This window comes from Electrophorus electricus, unplaced genomic scaffold, assembly GCF_041902795.1.
Source record: "Electrophorus electricus isolate QZ-2024a unplaced genomic scaffold, ASM4190279v1 Scaffold27, whole genome shotgun sequence".
NCBI lineage: Eukaryota > Metazoa > Chordata > Actinopteri > Gymnotiformes > Gymnotidae > Electrophorus > Electrophorus electricus.
The window spans coordinates 2,658,682-2,680,719 of record NW_027658550.1 but is presented as its reverse complement, the minus strand read 5'-3'; the positions used below and the strand labels follow the sequence as shown (position 1 = coordinate 2,680,719).

General features: G+C 37.8%; 1 pseudogene; it reads right to left on the bottom strand.

The window, feature by feature from the left end:
- Positions 1–3,406: 3,406 nt before the first annotated feature.
- The window catches only part of LOC145655525 (cytochrome P450 2K1-like), a 43,836-nt pseudogene continuing 25,204 nt past the window's right edge, over positions 3,407–22,038 (bottom strand).

The following is a 22,038-nucleotide window of genomic DNA, read 5'->3' as shown; positions in this document are numbered from 1 at the left end:
TGTTACACTGTCTCTTATATATATATATATATATATATATATATATATATATATATATATATATATATATATATAAATATATAAATATCATACTGTCTATTGTACAATACACTGTATATCATTGAACTGTTTTGGTTTGTCGCTGTCTGACTTCATTTCCACCATTCCACTTGATTTGTGGTTTTTATCACATTTCCTCTTACGACCTGGAGCCTTAAATGTTGTCACAATTTTCATTAATAATTTTACAATAAGCATTTAATTATGCTTTAATTGGGGTGCATGTACATAAAGCTTCTCAATGCTTATCTAGGATTTGTTTGTCAGTGTTGTAGATGAGACAAAAATATCACCTTAGGTTAGCACTCATGCTTTGAGAAGCTTTAAGAATATAGGCCTAGATTTAGTAAAATTAAAGTTTAGTTAAGCCTCTTTTCCTGTAAACATTCTTTTAGTTACCTCAACACCACCTATTTTTCACACACATACTGTTAGCTTTAGTCTTTGAGCAAGTAGTATACTCTAGTATCTGAAACAACAGAAAGGACAAAACAATATGAGCTGAAAACAGAAGAAAATGGAAATATAATGCTCTGTAAGTGTATGTAGCATTTAATATGAGAGTGCGCTGACCAAACATGCTGCAATGAACAGGTGATGCCTTTAGGATGTGCAGATTGTGGGGACATTCTGTTTCATGAATTCTAATGGTTTTTTTTAAATACCTAAATTGTTATTACTTTTCTATCATTACTTTTGCACTGTTAGAATAGATCTGTATATATCTATGATAAACTGTGGACCTCCGTAATAGGCATGCTACAGCCCTAGCTACAAAATCTAGATAATTTTCTGGTGTCAGATGATCTAATCTGGTCAATGATGGTCAAGATAGTTGAAAAGCTGGACATCCAGGCAATAGATGTACTTTATGCTATTAAATCATCTGATTAAACTGGTAGACTAGCAAAAGCTACGTTTTGTTTCAGGTTTGATGGTTTAGCCACAATTTCCAACTGGACAGCAGGTCCAGCAGCATAAACAACTTGACCAAGCTATTCAACCAGTATGATTGAGCAGTTGGGTCATACTGGTCAAATCTCAATCTGATTATACTGGGCAACCAGTTTGGTCATTGGTTATGCTGGCCAACTATCTTGTTCTTATCTTATCTGAAGTGTAATGCTTATAGATACATACAAAACACTCTTAATTGTAGGTATTTATCCAGAAACCAGAGTTGTATTATGCAGCATCTCTTTAGATTGAATACTATTCTGTAAAATAGTAGGCAGGTATTTAGACAGAACCTGAATTGTGTTAAATGGGATTTATATCAGCGTTTGTAAGGCTGCGATATGTACAACCTAGCATAAATAAATACGCTAGAATGTATAGCACGAATAGCCAGCCATGATAAAACCATGGTAACCTAAAAACGTACTTTTCACTTGGTTGTTGTTGCTTCCCGCTGGTCTCATTGAAGTCCAATCGCCTCTGTGTCCTCTGGAAACAGCACTTCTGTTGTGTTGGGAATGGATTTGAAGCATTTTTGAAGTTGCATGTGTTTTCTGAATTTGCACCGGGTTGTGTTGTCATTTTGATGAATGTGCTTTATGTATTTGCATTGCGTTTGTGAAATGTATCGCAAGTGTTGTCATTTTGATGAATGTGCTTTATGTATTTGCAGCACGATGGGTCTTCCCTGCAACCGTAGTGGGTGTGGAGTGTGAATCAAGCTCCAACTTTGCTAAAATGAAAATGTAAATAAAACATTTTCTCTCTTGCACTTTATGTATGTTCTTTAGAAAGGCTCTTCGTTCGGCTCTACATTCCTTCACTTACACACAACCCCACACCTGTTCCACCTTCTAGCTTGCCAAATGAGAGTAGGGAGGATTGGGAACTTTCTGCTCACCTACCCGACAGGCAAACCTAAAAGCCACCCTGAAATCATGTGATGAGCGACCCCAGCCCTTAAATTCTGACTCGAGATACCCTAACACAAAATCGATTCCGGTTGAGTCTAAAATGAGAAACTCCAAAACCAGTGGCAATGCTTAACAAGTGCCTTTGACCTTGCTATTCAACCATGCCATCTGATGGACAGCAGTGGGGAAGTCATTTTACATTCTCAAAACCTAACCCCAACAACATATACAATGTGTCATCGCAGTGCTATTGAAAATCTTGGGATTATGAGTGAGTGAGCTCTCATAGAGCTCCTAAAATGATCCAGTTCAAGGGTGAACTGTGACCTGATCCTGAACTCAACTCAACAAACAGGTAACGGGGTCAGCATGGTCTACTTTGATGCCAGTTCGCTGTGTGTTATCATACTACCTGACCACAGAATGACATTTAGGCAAATCCAGTCTAGTTCAATGATTATTTAGGACACACTTCCCTTTCAGGAGTCCCAGTTTAGTGTTCCAAAATCCATGGCATTTCCCTTTTGGCTCTATTTAGTTGTTAATCAATTTTTTTTTCTCTTTCTAGTTTTGTGGTAGCTTGGTGGTTAAGGTAGTTGACTTGTAATCAGAAGATTGTGGTTTCAAGCACCACTGCTGCCAGGTTGCCACTGATGGGCCCCTGAGCAAGACCCTTAACCTTCAGTTGCTCAAGTTGTACTCAGTCATAATTGTAAGTTGCTTTGGATAGAAGCATCTGCAAATGTTATTTGTGGTTTTTCTACAACAATTACTATACCTATAGCTTCATTTTAGTTGGTTCCATATACTCAAGCCCTGTTTATTTACTATATATGTTTATTAACATTTAATTTACCATATAATGCAGGATTCACTTTCATTTTTATAATCCCTGCATACGTGATTAGGACTCTGACTAACCATAACCTGAGTGAGACTGAATTAATATAAAGCTTTTTTTAAAGTAATTACACTTCAATTATAATTAACATATTTCCCTACATTTAGCATGGTGCCCTGGTTAAAGGTATTTTGACAAATTTAAAACATACATTGCTACTATTTCAATCCACTAACAAAAAACTTGATCATCTTAGGGAGGACAAGATGCAACAATTTCTATCAAATGTTTCCAGATGATGAGAGTGTTTACAGTGAAATGCATCATACCTTGTGCAGTAGAAATATTAGACTTTATTTGAAGATTATGGCAAAACAGAGGCAGACTTCCCATGTTGTTCATATGTGTCACACTACTGTCAGATGAAACATTTGTAATAATGTATATACGAATTATACTGAGGGATGACTATGAACTTGACTTGGCATGAAAAACTAAAAGCACTGTTAATATTTACTGTAAATTATTAAGGTTCATTCACATATAAGAAATCATACATTTATTATAAAACTGAATGTTACTCAGCAATATGAATGATGAGGGTTTAATTTTAGGTGCCAAGTGTTGGGGCAGATAAGTGAGTTACATGTGAATGTGTTGGTCACGTGTGATGAACTTTGAAATCCAGGTTGCACCAGTGCCTGTGAATTTTTAAATAGTATTTTGCCAATATTATTCCAACCTTGAATGTAAATACTACCCTTACATGTTAAAAGTGAATGGATTATGCCAAGTAGTTTACTGCGCTGAGCTTATGGGGAGAGGGGTCAACGTGAAGCCCACAGCTGGCATGAGGTCCAACTGTTCCTCAGACACGCCAGGTGAAACGAAAGTGCTGCAGAAGAGTGGCGAAGAAGAGGAACAGCTCCATCCTGGCCAGACTCTCTCCCAGACACACCCTACGCCCTTAACAGACACACAGACAGACATTTAAAGTACAACATGAAATCTGGAGCACCAGATCAATGACAGAAAATGATTTCAGTGCACCTCCACAGAAGGGCATGAAGGCATCTCTCTTAATGAAGTGTCCCTACTCATCGAGGAAGTGTCCTGGATTAAAAGTGTAAGGGCTCTCCCACTCATTCTCATCCTTCAACACGGATGTCAAAAGAGCAAATACACAGGTTCCCTGCAAAGAATCACAGTTTTAGCTTAAGCAGGAAGCTAGTGACAGCTTTCTCTGGTATGACAACAGTGCAAAATTTAAATTTACGCAGCCATTTTGTCATGTCTTTGTTATATTTATAAACCAGCCAGTTTCAGCTCTCAGTCTCCTACGTACATTTAATAATTTTATCCTATGCATGCTTTTGTTGTATTGCTTTTAGACTCTTCTCAGTTAATCTAACAGCCTGACCTTCTTGATGAAGAAGCCTTGGAAGTTAATATCACAGGTAGTGGTGTGAGGGAGACTCATGGGTACTATGTCTGCCAGTCTCTGTGTCTCATGGATGACTGCATCTGTGTAAGGCAGGTTCTTGTGGTCATCCAGCACTGGCTGGCGGCCTCCAACCACCCTGTCAATCTCCTGTTGTACCTGATCTGGAGCACAACAGAAGATATTGTCTCGTGTTTTTAAGAAGACAAAAGCAATCAACTCTTTCAATATTACAATATAAACAAATACAAGAAGCAACCATGGTAAACCCTCAAACACCATCAAGCACCTCTTTGTCTTCCTCATTGGAGAAATGTCTTGGACACTGGATATTCACATTGCAGTTGGAATTCTTACCTTGTATGTGGGGGTACTTGGCCATTAAGCAGAATGCCCCAGTGGAGCGTTGTGCTGGTTGTCTCAGTACCAGCAGCAAACAGGTTGGAAACAGTTTGAAGGAGATTCTGTGCATGGAACAATGAGTTCTTTTTTCCAGCCTCCTAACCAATAATCAGAAGGGATCAATTAGTCAGCCAACATAAGAGACCACTTTCTTCCATCAGAGTACAACTGAGTAATACCAGGGATCATATAGAGAGATGTTTGAAAACCATCAAACCACTGGCTTTTTCCATACCAAGCCTAATCAGCTGGCCTAACAGTGAACCAATTCAACAAGCATGAAAAGGTTTTCTTAAGAAGTCCCATTTTATTTATATTTTTAAGGAACCAGTTTTGCTGTGCTAAAACCTATAAAGAAGCTTAAAATCATAAGGTTCCATTTATGCTTGCCAACTTAAGCCATTGTTTCATCCATGTTCATTTGTATGGTGGCCAGGAAGACCCAACATGCTGCAACTACATTAAACACATTCATCAAAACACATGTGCTACATTTCAGAAATGCAATGCAAATTCATGAATGTTATACAAATTCCAAAAACATTTTATTCAAAATGACAACATATGCTACATTTCAGAAATGCAGTGCAAATTCAAAAAACACATGCAACTTCAGAAATGCTACAAATCCAGTCACAACACAATGAAAGTGTTGTTTCAGGGGGACACAAAAAGGGGTTATTCAACCAAACAGCCAGTGAAAAGTAATTTATATTTGTGATTTCCAAAGTTTTGTCACTGGTGGTACAGAATGAACAATTGGCCTATTTGTGCTTTGCATTCTTGCACATGTTTGGTTGTAAAGAATGCAGCCTTAAAGAACACTGATAAAACAAAATCCCAACTAACAGAAATATAAACCTGATCCTGCCAGTTAATAACTAGCTAGATGCATTCAGAGTGTGTTACTATTTTAAACTCCAGTTCAGCCTAAAGAGATTCTGTCGAATACAACTAGGTTTCTGTCCATATACCTACTTTTAGAGCGTTATTGATTTCAAACCATATTTTGTATGTATGTAAAAACAACACACTTGAGATTAACTAGTAAGAATAAGACAATTGACAAGATGGTCACTGTAGCAGACCAGTTAAACTATCAAACCTGAACAAAAACATAGTGTATCCTGTAAATTAGTAACACACTCTGAAGGTAGCTAGCTAGCTAGCTAACTAACTACGTATTAAGCCAGAAACATAGTCGCGTTAAATGGGATTTTTTTTTTCATCAGCGTTCTTTAAAGCTGCATTACAACCTAGCAGAATTAAATATGCAAAACTGCTGAGCATGAATAGATCAGTTGTTCATTCTGTATCAACATAATCCATAACAAACGATATAACCATGGTAATCACAAATATAAATATTTTTCATTAGCTACTCGGTCACCACTGGTCTCATAGGAGTCCATTCCCTCTCCGTGTCCTCAGAAACATGTCCGTCGTGTTGTAGCTGTTATTTGCAGGGTTTCTGAAGTTGCATGCGTTTTTTGATTTTGCATCACGTTTCATTTGCAGCACAGTGGGTCTTCACATTCATCGTACATTTGTGTTATTTTTAATTTTATTTTCTGCAATCTGAACAGTGTTACATTTAACTTTCCACTGAATTAAGAGAGTCAATCAAGGACACTCTGCCAATTGTAAACGCAATGTGTATAAATACTGCTATTATCAATGTTTAAACACCAGTTAAAGAGGTGTATACCAAGCTTGAAACAGGTGTTTGACAGTTCATGACTGAACTTGCTTTGGAGCAAGGGAAAGACATTCCTGTCTCCCATGAATATTGCCCCTATCTGTATTGTGAATTGTGTGATTTTTGTGTGCTTGTTTTTGTCCCACACAGAGCATCACGCACACATGGACAATGTTCCAGGCTGCTGGAACTGTCCAAATGCCCCATAATAAGAAGTGATAACGGCCTTTTGAAAGCCAACTTTGATGTTGTCATTCTTGTGACATAGCGAACAGGGAATTCCTTTACACAGTGTGACAATCAGGCTTCCCACACTCATAGAGCTCCTTGTGCAAGTATAGTCAATTAAGCAAAACATGTTAATTTTGTTAGTCTTTCCACTACTGCTTCCACTTACTGTAGTACTAGCAATTAAACTTCACATCTAGTAGTTCTCTAGGTAATGCTGTCAGTTATTAGGGATCCCTGTATGACCTTTATTCTCATTTATCCTGTCTGTTTTTAAAAATGATATTACCTATATGAATCAATACATTAATTCCTTTAGAATTGGTGATTAGTTGCTAAACATCCTATCGATTGTTGATCAAACTCAAAATCTCCCACTGAGATGCAAACGAGAGTTTTCTGTTTCACCATTTGGCAGCCAGATAGTGCTACTGAAGCACTTTGAATTGCCACAGTATATGAAAAGTGCTATATAAATTAACTTAAGTTGCCTATTGATTAAAGGTCAGATTGAGTCGTCTTCTAGTTAGTCCTGTAGATTACTTTTGTTTTCTAAACAAATATTCTCATTTGTTTTATCTGGTTTCTCTCTTTATTCCCTCTATTCTTCAATGTATTATACACTATGCGATTGCTGATTAGTTCAACGTTCCATTAGCTGTCAAGTTTGTGGCTTCACTGGTGGCATTTCTAACCTGTGGTGGATGATCACGAGTTAGACAACTTGCGACTTCCAGTTGAGACTGATTAAAATATTTCCATATGCGATGGTGCCCCATTAATTTACTATAACTATAACAAATTTGATGAGTGCAGAATTATAAATTAGGAGTTCATACCACTACAGAGGTCATATGGATACTCCAAAATATGAGTGGTTGTATATGCACTATGTACAAGATAAAACTTGACACATTAAGCATTTCTGTATACAGCACAAGAAGGACATACCACGTTTTGTTTGCATGCTAGAAAACAGTCAATAAAGCCTCTGCACTCCTGAGGGTTCAGGGTCTCCTGGAGGCTGTGCACAAGCTGCATTATATCCTTCAGAGTTTTTTCACAGTTTGCCATGATAATTTTCCAGTCCTTTAGCCAGAGCCGAAGCCAGGGGAACATATTGTAAAGCTACAAACACACAGATTAACATTTTGTTATGTGCCTCCTACATTTATCCATACATCATCCTATCTTTGTGTCTCTTGCTTATTCAAAAACATAGCAGGGTACCTGTATAGAAGCTGAACCAGTGATCCTGATATTCTCATTGCTTCGGTTTACCATGTTTTGGAACCGAGGATCACTGTATTCAAACCTGCTTCCATATACAATGGCTGAGGTGATATTTGAGGCATTTATACAATAACCAATAACAGGATGTTAAATGTTCCCATATATTACATTTTGGATAAATGGATAATTACATTATGGATAATTTGGATAATTACATTTTTGGCTCAACTACAAAAAATAGTTACTTCTGGTAAGAGTAAAATAGAAAATATATACTTATGTCTCTTACCCTTAAAGTTCTCCACCACTTCCCTCAAATTCCACATCTCTTCTATGATTCTCTCTTCACTCCCTCTCTTGCCCTGCCCAAAGTCCTGCAGGGTGCTAAGGGCAAAGCGCCTCATCTCTTTCCAGTTCTCACCATTAGAAAACAGAATTCCTTGATCATAAACAGAAATCATTAAACCTTTGTTGTTAAACAGCTAAATGCCAGCGAAATGCCATAAATGTAAATGTAAACACAAAATGCAGAATGGTTTTTCATCTTAACTGTGAGACAACTGCATGTTTTTACAATATTTATATAAAACAGGTATTCATGATGAAACACACATTGGGAAACTGCTTATGATCTATTCCAGTGCAAAACCAAATTATAACCATGATTAATAAGGAAAATAACATAAAATAATAATTGTCTTCAGAAAATGGCCTTTTATGAAGAACATTGCTGGCCTGGCTTCCCTCTGGCTGTTTCACAACGGTTTCCCCTTTTCTCCTAATTCTTCTCTTACACTTTAGTCATGCTCTTTCACCATGAATCTTGTTTTATTAATGTTTCCCTTGTTGGTGTCACTCTGGGTGACTTCTCCTTCAGGATATAAACACCTCCCCTGCCCTTCTTTTGGAAAATCTGATCACACCTCCATCCTTATCCTGCCTGCATACCGACAAAACTCAAACAGGAAAAAAGGTTTTCTGATCAGTCTATCAATGGAGTGCAGAGGCCACCTTCACACTTCAGGACTGCTTTGAAACCACAGACTGGTGGATATTTTGTGACACAGCTGGCACTAACATCAATGAATTCTCAGACATATGTGGAATAGACTTTGCATGATCACTGACTACAAAGGAAGTTGGTACTGTGATAGGGGGGTTGACCTCCTCACTTGCAGAGAAGCTAAATGTTCATTATGCTCGGTTTGAGGAAAACATCCCCCTTGCTGCAAAACTCCCAGTAGATCAGGAGAGCTTTGTGTCTGAGGAGGTCAGATCCTTTAAGGCAGTTAACCCACGCAAGGTACCTGGTCCACAATTGGATACTGGACTACCTGATATGCAGACCCAAGGTGGGGAAAGTAGAAAACAGCTTCTCTTCAACACTGACTCTGAGCACAGGGGCTCCACAGGGTTGTGTGCTCAGCCCCCTCCTGTACTCCCCATTTACACATGACTGTGTAGCCAAACACACATCTAACATCATCTTCAAGTTTGCTGATAGCACAACCATCCTAGGCCTCATCACAAGGGGAGACAAGTCAACCTACAGAGACAAGGTTAGTGCTCTATCAAAGTGTTGCTACGACAACATCCTCCAGCTCAATGTCAGTAAAATGAAGGAGATGATTGTGGACTACAGGAAGCTGCATTTGGGTGGTCACTCTCGCCTATACATCAACGTATCCCAAGGGGAAAGAGTCGGTTGAGTTTTTCGGTATACACCTCACAGATGACCTCACCTGGTTCAACCACACCAACACACTGGTGAGATCAGCCCAACAGCACCTCTTCTTTCTGTGAAGGTTCAGGAGGTTTGGCCTGCCGCCTGACATTTTCACCACCTTTTATAGATCTAAAACAGAGAGCAAACCCACAGGTTGCATCACTGTCTGGTACTGCAGCTGCACTGCAAGTGACTGAAGGTCCTCCAGAGAGTAGTGAGGACTGCAGAATCCATCATAGGCCACAAACCTCCAGCCTTACAGGATAGCCATCAGTCCTGCTGCTTGGGGAAAATGAAAATGATGCAGCTAGACAGTAGCCACCCAGCACACAGCCTGCTCACTGTGTGTCACAGGCATCGCAGTTCCCACGGCGACATATTTACGTGCTTGGTTTGGTTTCTGTCCCTGGTATACTTGGCTCGGTTTTGTCAAGCTCTTGTTTTGGTTTCGTTCTGTTCCACCCCCGAGCCTGTATCCCCAGCTGTAATTATGTTCACCCGTGTCTGGTAATGTTTATCTGGATCTTCATCAGTCTTGGTTATTTAAGCCCTGTTTTGCTTTCCAGTTTGTCGGTTATTTTGGTTTGCCAGTTGTGTTTAGATTTGGTGTTGCTGTTGCTGTCATTGTCTCTGTTACTTCCTAGTTAGTTTCCTGAAGTCTACCTCATTCTGTGCTGATGAACAGTTTCTACCCTCCTATAAGGCTCTTAAACAGGATGTGAAACAGTTAGTCCTTAGTATTAGTTCTTGGCAGCACACCACTACTTGAACATTTCCACATAGTCACTATTAACATACAGGGTGTAGTTTATCTACAGATTACCCTGGGCTAATATATTCAATAGCAGGAGGCTCCTTATTAGGACTCTTCTGAAGTCTAGTCACCATCTATTCTGAAAAAAATCAAAACAAAAAAGTAAATAAATAATGAATGAAAAACAAATAATTTACCTAATTAAAATTTAAATAGTACCATGATCAACTCACACACACATTCCATCATCTAAATTGGCTGAATAAGGTTTTCTGAATCCTTGGCTGAAGTCATAGAATATGGGACTGATGTCTCTTGTCTCCAAATTCTTCTGCATGATTCACCAGTGCTTGTTTGACAGTTTGATATCCTGTCAGGACAACTACTTTCTTTGGACCAAAATACACAGTGAATATGGATCCATATTGTTTTGACATCTGCAAACACAAATTGGATGGATAAAAAGTTTTCTGTTAATACAATGTACTCTATACAATGGGTTGATGGATTTTTTTGAATTTTAAGTAAAGACACTGCCATATTTATTTATTTAGTTAGGGTTTCAGAAGTAATAATCACATTGTTGAACTTGTGACTTTATGAGTCAAGACTGATTTAACATAGTCCTTAAATAATAATTAATTCATTAATTTTCCCTGCTAATCAGAGTGGTGCGGTAACGTGCGGTGGCCCGAGTGCCGTAGGGGGAGCGGCAGGACGCACAGACTCCTCCGACTGGGACGAACATTTATTCACATTTAACATGAAACACTAACGGCACTCACAAGAATCACTCACGACTGATACAAACAAGAAACGATTAACATTAAACACATACGGTGAACACTAATACAGTGAACATTGACTATGTTACAGCACACGTTACAGAATAACCAACCGCTACAGCACGCACTCTCCCTCGACAAAAAAAGTAATTCCTAGCGGGGGGTGCATGAACATCCTCTGCACCTCTGCCTGGATCCCAGGATATTGGGGAGAGGACCGTTGTCTGCGTCTTCTCCGGAGGTAGAGGGGAACAGCCCCAGGAATTTCTTGGGGGGGGCCTCAGGCGGTTGAGCCCGGGCCAGGGAGGACCGAGGGGCACCACAACCACCAGAAAGAGGGCGGTTGGGTGGAGCCAGCGGGATCTCCCAAGACCCTTCTCCTCAGCTGACTCGCCAGCGAAACTGGAAAGGTCTGCCCAAAGCCTCAGAGGCAACCCGCCTCTGGGACGCTCTTAGAGCGGCGGGAAAGAGGAGGACCGTTTAGGGATGTCTGGAACCGGGGCGGACGTGCACCCCCGCGTGTCCGCTGAGGCCTCGGACACGTCAAGGAGCCTGCGGGGACGGCGGGCGCCACGTCACAGCGCCTTGTGTTTGTGTGTTGGTGCTATTGTGTGTTTCTGTTTGCGCCTTTTGTGTTTACAGGCGCAACGTGTGGTGGAGTGTACCGGACTGCCCCGAGAGAGGCAGGGAAGCTGCCTTTCTCTCTCTCCCCGCGAGGTCTCTCTTGCTGGCGGCACCTGGCCCGCCTGGGCGCCGGGCACTGCCATGCTGTGTTTGTGTGTACGTGTACACGGTACCTGGAGGTTCACGTTCATTGGACGGATGCGTCGGGATCCGCGCCCCTTGGGAGGGGGTTCTGTCACGGAACGCTCGCCTCCCGCGATTCACGTGGTTCGACCCGCCATGTGCAGTGGGAGGACTGTCTTGTCTGTAACCACACCTGCACCTCGTATATACACCTGCACCTTAATGTATATAAATGCGTGTTAAAGTGTGCAGGATGTTGGTTATTGTTGGCGTAATGTCTGAATGTAATGTGTTTGTTAGATGTATTCTTGTGTATCGTGTTTGTTTAACTTTAACCATTTCATGTTCCTTGTTTGTGATAAGCGTGCCATTGTGTCGTTTGTTAATAAATGTTCGTCCCAGTCGGTAGAGTCTGTGCATCCTGCCCCTCGCCCTACGGCACTCGGGCCGCCGCACCTTACAGGTGCCCCAAGTAATCTTATCATTTTTGATTGCCAATTTATTGAGGTGATCATAACACTATATTTGTGACAATAGCTGTTGTAAAAAATGCTATATACCAACTAGCTAGCTATCTTCTCCGTAAACTAGCTACTGTTAGCTCACACCTACGTTCCATGCAAACATTATTGTAAAAAGTAGAAAAATGAACATTATGAAAACTATTCCAGTGTTTAATTAATATCACTTCCACTTTGTAAATATTTCTACCATGTGAGTCACGTATCTGTGACTATCATGAACAATTGCATCATTTCCTAGATGAGGCAGATGTAAAAGGAGACATTTACAGCGAGGCCTTACTTAGCCATTGTTGTAAAACAATTATTTTGTAGCCTTCTTGTCATTTTACTACCTTAACCCTTTCCTTTTATAAGCTGTTTTTTAATCAGTAACAATTTATGAAACATTAGCTAACCTACTAATATGCAAAAAATAGGCTTGTCTTCATAGCCAGAGTACACATATTATACTGTTACTGTTCCATATTACACAGGGTACTGTTCTGAATGTTTCTTGTAGATAATGGTCTAATGAATCATTGCTTGGTCTTACTAAATGCTACGCTGTCTGCCAGTTCACACAAGCCACCTGTTGCAGTGTTGCTGTCAATGTATGTCAATTAGAATTCTGTCAGTGGAGGTGCTGATGCCATCAGGGGCTGCTGTGTTCTCGCACACATAGCTGGCACTAAATAACAGGTCTAAACCAAGTTAAGAATGCACTCTTCTCGGTAAAATTTAATTTTTAGCTCTGAAAATGACCAAGGTGTGGACCTCAGTGACCTCATAGCTAGCTATGAGCATGCTCCTAAAGTTAAAGGGGAACTTCATGGATTTGACTAATTTTCTTTATCATTCAATGATTTAGACATAAACAAAGTTATTAAGAGTTTTTTGGTGTGAAATGTGCATTTCTAGACACATTTAGTAATTAGCTGTCAGAGTAGTTCACAGTGGTAGTACTAGAACCACACGTTGTGACGTCTACACTGCAAAAATAGTCACTTAATCTGTTCTCCAAAATGAGCAGTATCTGTCTTCTAAGTTTGTATATGATGATGGTAAAAGAGTGATAAACTTTAAAAACTACATCTTTGGGTCCTATTTTTCCTTACAACATCCTCCATGTGTCTCTCCATCCTACACCTCCTGGTTCTTCTGCTTGTGTGTGTGTGTTCAGTCACTCTCCTTGCATTCAACCAACCAGCAGGTCAGCAGGTGTAGTGTTACGATAGAAATGACAAGTCACCATTTACTACATAATTAATGTGAAGTAGCCCTATTTTGTTAGAATAACTTGAAAGTAGTCTAAAAATGTCATTTTATTTATTTTATTTTTTTAATGCCCTGGCCAGTATTCTTTGGCTGCACTTTAGGGGGACATTGATTTTATTTTTCAATTTTCATTAGTGATGTCACATACGTCATTGTTTGTATGCAGACCTCTACAGGATTTTATATTTGAAGGTTCAGTTTTACAACTAGCTGACTGGGGATTTAGGAACGACAATATCACAATATTTTTTACTAATATCAGCCTTTATCCAGTAGACTCAGTATAATGTGCAAACAGCAGTAAGATGTTGTAAAGGGATTGTGGGGCAAAACATGGGTGCAAATTCACAGAGCTGATGGACCTGGAATGTGGAACAGGTTGCACTGAATGGTGGGAGATGCTAGAGTGACGCTGAAAGGACAAAAGCTGAATGTGACATCATCAGGAACAAGGCGCGATTAACAGTACTCATTAAGTGACGATTTATTAATGAAACACACAAAGAAAACAAAGCAGCTTCAAATAGAAGCAAAAGAAAATAAATGAAAATAAAATAAAATTAAAAACAAGCAGGAACGCTACTAAATGGTGGGCAGGCTCAGCAAAGCCTGTAACAGCAGGGTTAGGGACCATCAGTAGGGTCAGAGCTGATGAGATAGCACCTCTTTTATATCTGAGGTCAATTTTTCAACTAGGAGTGAGATATTGTATTTATTTGATGCTATGAGTTTATGTATTTGTGTTAACATTTTCTGAGGTTTAATTTAGTGTAGTTATATATATGGCTAGGGGGAGTATGGTTACAAAAGTGTCTGATATTGACTGTTTTCTTTAAAACATCTTTGTACAAATTGAAAGTGACAGTTATCTGGTATGTTGTATTTTTCTGACGTCAAAGAAAATACCAGAGAATAACTGTGCCCGGCTGATTATACCTCTCTGCCTCCATGTGCAAAATACAAAGGGTTTGTTATTGATTAAAAACATGGGATTGTTCCATAAAGTTTGATCATAGGGAGAATAGATGCAATTAAGAATTTTGTTTGAAATCTACCAAGTATTCAAGGTAGTACTTATTGTATTGTATTCATAACATTTCAATTTTTTAATAATTTTGTTTATGAATGGAATGCTATTGATGCCTACTTCTTGAATTAAGCTCCTCAATGTCTAATCATGATTGGTTTAAATTACTTGTCCAGTGTCTGATGTAAAGCAATTGGTGGGAAAAGAAGTAGTAATAAAAATTTGTATTAATAAATAAATTTAATTTTGAGGTTGACATTCAGGTACATGCTGATGGCAAACACCTAGAAATCACAGAGGGGGAGAGTTAGAGAGTTAGTGTGCACCTTCTGCAGTTGTTTGACACATTTAGGTCCTTTTCAGGATACGAGATTAACTGGTCCAACTTTTCCAACTGGTCAGCTCTTACATCTTTGAACAACATGGCCAGTTCAATTCAACTACCCTCCTTATTTCCTGTTAATGATTCATTTAAATACCCGGGGTTTGATTCTTTCTTCTTTATCAGTGATGGCAATGGACAATTTTCACACCTTGCTGCAAAAAATTGAGATGATTTATATAGGTGGAGCTCACTGAGAACATCTCTGGGATAAAAATGAATATACTTCTACAACTCAGCTATCATTTTTACATACTCCTGATTTACCTCCCACTCCCTGTATAAATGACATAGGCTACCGTGATTTGGGCTGGCATTTCAACAAGCAAAATGGCTCAGTTTTTTGGCTTGATACATCATTGTTTATTCAAAAAACCTTTTTCCATAACTCTTTTTCACATTTTGACTTTAGTAATATTCTGACTTTTCCATCTCATCCTAGCGTAAAAATCTTTTTGTGATATTTGGGTGTTTGGGCTTTTTCCAATTCTGCAAAAACTTTGTGGACAGAAACCCCACTACTGATGGTGTCTAACCCTGTTGAGGGTCCCTAACCCTACTGATGGTCCCTAAACCTGCTGATGGTGCCTAACCGAGTTTACGGAGGCAGTAGGAGGGTTTATTGGAAAACTGGTGGACGAAATGATTCCAAGAGCCACCATAAAGACATTTCCCAACCAGGGTGAGAAAAAAACCATCTGCAAGCCTCTGAACTCTCACACTACTGCCTACAACGTGGGGCTCATCAGGAACATGAACAAGTACAAGTCTGTGGCATACGGAAAGCACAGGGCGGTGAGAGAGCTGAATCAGCGCTATGGGAGGAAACTAGAGTCACAGTTCCAGCAGAGTGGCTCTAGATCCCTGTGGCATGGACTATGGATAGATACATAAATATATATACCTACAGAGAGACAGATAGACACAAACCTACCGATAAATACCTGCAGATGGATGGACAGATACATACATAAATATACATACCTATAGATAGATAGATAGACACATACCTACCGATACGTACCTATAGATGGATAGACAGATACATAAACAACTATACATACCTAAAGAGCGATAGATAGATACATACCTATCAATACATACCTGCAGATAGATAAAAACATAGATACATACCTGCAGATGGATAGACATATACATACATAACAATACATAACTATAGAGAGAGATAGATAGGTACATACCTACCAATACATACGTGCAGATAGATAAATACATAGATACATACTTTCTGATACATACCTGTAGATGGATAGACAAATACATACATAACTATACATACCTATAGACAAATAGATAGATACATACCTACCGATACGTACCTATAGATATCTATCTATAGGTACGTATCGGTAGGTATGTATCTATCTATTTGTCTATACAGATACATAAATAACTATACATACCTAAAGAGAGATAGATAGATACATACTTACCGATACATACATGAAGATAGATAAATACATAGATACATACTTACCAATACAGACCTGCAGATGGATAGACAGATTCATACATAGCTATACATACCTATAGAGAGAGAGATAGATAAATACCTACAGATACATACATGCAGACAGATAATACATAGATACATACTTACCGATACATACCTGTAGATGGATAGACAGATACATGCATTACAATACATACCTTTAGATAAATACATAGATACATACTTACCGATACATACCTGTAGGTGGATAGACAGATACATACAAAACTATACATACCTACAGACAGATAGATAGATATATACCTACCGATACGTACCTGCGGATACATACATAACAATACATACCTATAGAGAGATAGACAGATACATACCTACCGATACATACCTGCAGATAGATAAATACATAGATACATACTTACTGATACATGCCTGCAGATGGACAGACAGATTCATACATAACTATACATACCTATAGAGAGAGAAATAGATAAATACCTACAGATACGTACGTACGTATAGATGGACAGACAGATTCATACATAACTATACATACCTATAGAGAGAGAGATAGATAAATACCTACAGATACGTACGTACGTATAGATGGACAGACAGATACATAAACAACTATACATACCTAAAGAGACAGACAGATATATACCTATCGATACATACCTGCAGATAGATATATAGATATACACTTACCGATACATACGTGCAGATGGACAGACAGATATATACATAACTATACATACCTATAGACAGATAGATAGATACATATCTACCGATACATACATAACAATACATACCTATAGAGAGATAGACAGATACATACCTACCGATACATACATGCAGATAGAGAAATAGATACATACGTAGCGATACATGCGTGCAGATGGACAGACAGAATCATACATAACTATACATACCTGTAGAGAGAGAGAGAGATAGATAAATACCTACAATTACATACCCATAGATGGAAAGACAGATACATAAACAACTATACATACCTAAAGAGAGATAGAGATACATACTTACCGATACATACCTGCAGATAGATAAATACATAGATACATACTTACTGATACATGCCTGCAGATGGACAGACAGATTCATACATAACTATACATACCTATAGAGAGAGAGAGAGATAAATACCTACAGATATGTACCTATAGATGTATAGACAGATACATAAACAACTATACATACCTAAAGAGAGAGCGACATATACATACCTATCGATACATACCTGCAGATAGAAAAATACATAGACACCTACTTACCAATACATACCTGCAGATGGATAGACAGATACCTACATAACAATACATACCTATAGAGAGATAGATAGATACATACCTAGCGATACATACCTGCAGACAGATAAACACATAGATATACACTTACCGATACATACCTGCAGATGGAAAGACAGATACATACATAACTATACATACCTATAGACAGATAGATAGATACATACCTACTGATACATACGTGCAGATAGATAAATACATAGATAGATACTTACCGATACATACCTGTAGGTGGATACACAGGTACATACATAACTTTACATATCAATAGAGAGATAGATAGATACATACCTACCGATACATACGTGCAGATAGATAAATACATAGATACATACTTACCGATACATACCTGTAGGTGGCCAGACAGATACATACATAACAATACATAACTATAGACAGATAGATAGATACATACCTACCGATACGTACCTGCGGATACATACATAACTATACATACCTACAGAGAGATATATAGATACATACCTACCGATACCTACATGCAGATAGATAAATACATAGATACATACCTAGCGATACATAACTGCAGACAGATAAATATATACACTTACCGATACATACCTGCAGATGGACAGACAGATATAGACAGAACTATACATACCTATAGACAGATAGATAGATACATACCTACCGATACGTACCTATAGATGGATAGACAAATACATAAACAACTATACATACCTAAAGAGAGACAGACAGATACATACCTATCGATACATACCTGCAGATAGATAAATACATAGATATACACTTACCGATACATACCTGCAGATGGACAGAGATATATACATAACTATACATACCTGTATAGAGAGAGAGATAGATAAATACCTACAGTTACATACCCATAGATGGATAGACAGATCCATAAACAACTATACATACCTAAAGAGAGATAGATAGATACATACTTACCAATACATACGTGCAGATAGATAAATGCATAGATACATACTTACCGATACATACCTGTAGGTGGATAGACAGATATATACATAACTATACATACCGACAGACAGATAGATAGATACATACCTACCGATACATACATGCAGATATATAAATACATAGATACATACCTGCAGATGGACAGACAGATATAGACAGAACTATACATACCTATAGACAGATAGATAGATACATACCTACCGATACGTACCTATAGATGGATAGACAAATACATAAACAACTATACATACCTAAAGAGAGACAGACAGATACATACCTATCGATACATACCTGCAGATAGATAAATACATAGATATACACTTACCGATACATACCTGCAGATGGACAGAGATATATACATAACTATACATACCTGTATAGAGAGAGAGATAGATAAATACCTACAGTTACATACCCATAGATGGATAGACAGATCCATAAACAACTATACATACCTAAAGAGAGATAGATAGATACATACTTACCGATACATACGTGCAGATAGATAAATGCATAGATACATACTTACCGATACATACCTGTAGGTGGATAGACAGATATATACATAACTATACATACCGACAGACAGATAGATAGATACATACCTACCGATACATACATGCAGATATATAAATACATAGATACATACCTGCAGATGGACAGACAGATATATACATAACTATACATACCTATAGATAGATAGATAGATAGATAGATAGATAGATAGATAGATAGATAGATAGATAGATAGATAGAGATAGATAGATACATACCTACCGATACGTACCTATAGATGTATAGACAGATACATAAACAACTATACATACCTAAAGAGAGATAGATAGATACATACCTACTGATACATACCTGCAGATAGAAAAATACATAGACACCTACTTACCAATACATACCTGCAGAAGGATAGACAGATACATACATAACAATACATACCTATAGAGAGATAGATAGATACACACCTACCGATACATACGTGCAGATAGATAAATACATAGATACATACTTACCGATACATACCTATAGATGGATAGACAGATATGTATGGTTATGTATGTATCAATAGAGAGGTAGATAGATACATACCTACCGATACGTACCTATAGATGGATAGACAGATACATAAACAACTATACATACCTAAAGAGAGATAGATAGATACATACCTACTGATACATACCTGCAGATAGAAAAATACATAGACACCTACTTACCAATACATACCTGCAGAAGGATAGACAGATACATACATAACAATACATACCTATAGAGAGATAGATAGATACACACCTACCGATACATACGTGCAGATAGATAAATACATAGATACATACTTACCGATACATACCTATAGATGGATAGACAGATATGTATGGTTATGTATGTATCAATAGAGAGGTAGATAGATACATACCTACCGATACGTACCTATAGATGGATAGACAGATACATAAACAACTATACATACCTAAAGAGAGATAGACCTATCTAGAGATACCTATCGATACATACCTGCAGATACATAAATACATAGCTACATACTTATCAATACATACCTGCAGATGGATAGACAGATACATACAAAACAACACATACCTATAGAGAGATAGATAGATACATACCTACCGATACATACTTACAGATAGATTACATATATACATACTTACCAATACATACCTATAGATGGATAGGCAGATACATACATAACTATACATATCAATAGAGAGATAGATAGATACATACCTACCGATACATACATGCTGATAGATAAAAACATATACATACTTACCAATGCATACCTGCAGATGGATAGATACATACCTATAGATACATACCTGCAGACAAATAGCTAGATCCATACTTACTGATACATACCTGTAGATGGATAGACAGATACATACCTACCAATACATACCTACAGATAGATACATATATACCTACTGATACATATGTATAGATAGATACTTACAGTGAGAGAGATAGATACCTACCAATACATACCTACAGATGGACAGATGCTTACCTACCAATACATACCTGCAGATAGATATATAGTTACATACCTACCGATATAGATAGATAGAGCGATAGATACATACATACATACAGACACATAGATACAGATAGATGCATACATACATACGTACATACACAGATAGATAGATAGACACTTACATACAGATACATACATACATACATACATAGATACATCCAAACATACATACGTACATAGATACATACATACATATATACATACATACAGATGGATACATACATACAATCATACACAGATACATATTTACAGATAGATAGATAGATACAGATACATAGTTACAGATACATAGATACATACATACAGATACAAACATACATACGTACATAGATAGATAGATACATACATAAATACAAACAAGCATACATAGATACATAGTTACAGATGGATACATACATACATACAAATACATAGTTAGATAGATACATACATACATACACAGATACATAGTTACATACGTACATAGATACATACATACATACAGATACGTACGTACATACATACGCAGATAGATAGATAGATAGATAGATAGATAGATAGATAGATAGATACATACATACACAGATACAGTACAGATACTTACATACATACACAGATACAGTTACAGATACAGATACACAGATACACAGATAGATACATACATACATAGATACAGATAGATACGTACATAAATAGATACATAGTTACAGATAGATAGATAGATAGATACATACATACACACACAGATACATAATTACAGATACACAGATGCATACATACATAGATAGATACATACAAACATACAAAAGTAATTAGATACACGTAGGAAGACAAAGAAGAATTTTAGGTCTACCTTTGATATCGAAGAAATCAAGAATTGTCCTAACTATCCAATATGAGGAAAAGGCACGCAATCGTTATTTTGCAGTGTCGGTTTGCGCTCTGACCGTAATGTCAACACCGCGTGCAGTCGGACCTTTATAAAATAACTTGTTCTATTCTGTCTCACACACACACACACACACACACACACACACACACACACACACACACACACACAGTGACGTCATATACACCACTGTGTCGTTTTAGCGTGATTAAAATAGGCTACTCACAGGACTGTTACGGATCTTTTGCTTTGACTAGCTAGGTTAGCTAAATCAGCTAGGTTAGCTAGCTAGCTAACTATTCGACGAAACTGAGTATACAAACGCAATGGTAAAAACCTGTGGTAAAAAGACCAAAACCTTAAGTA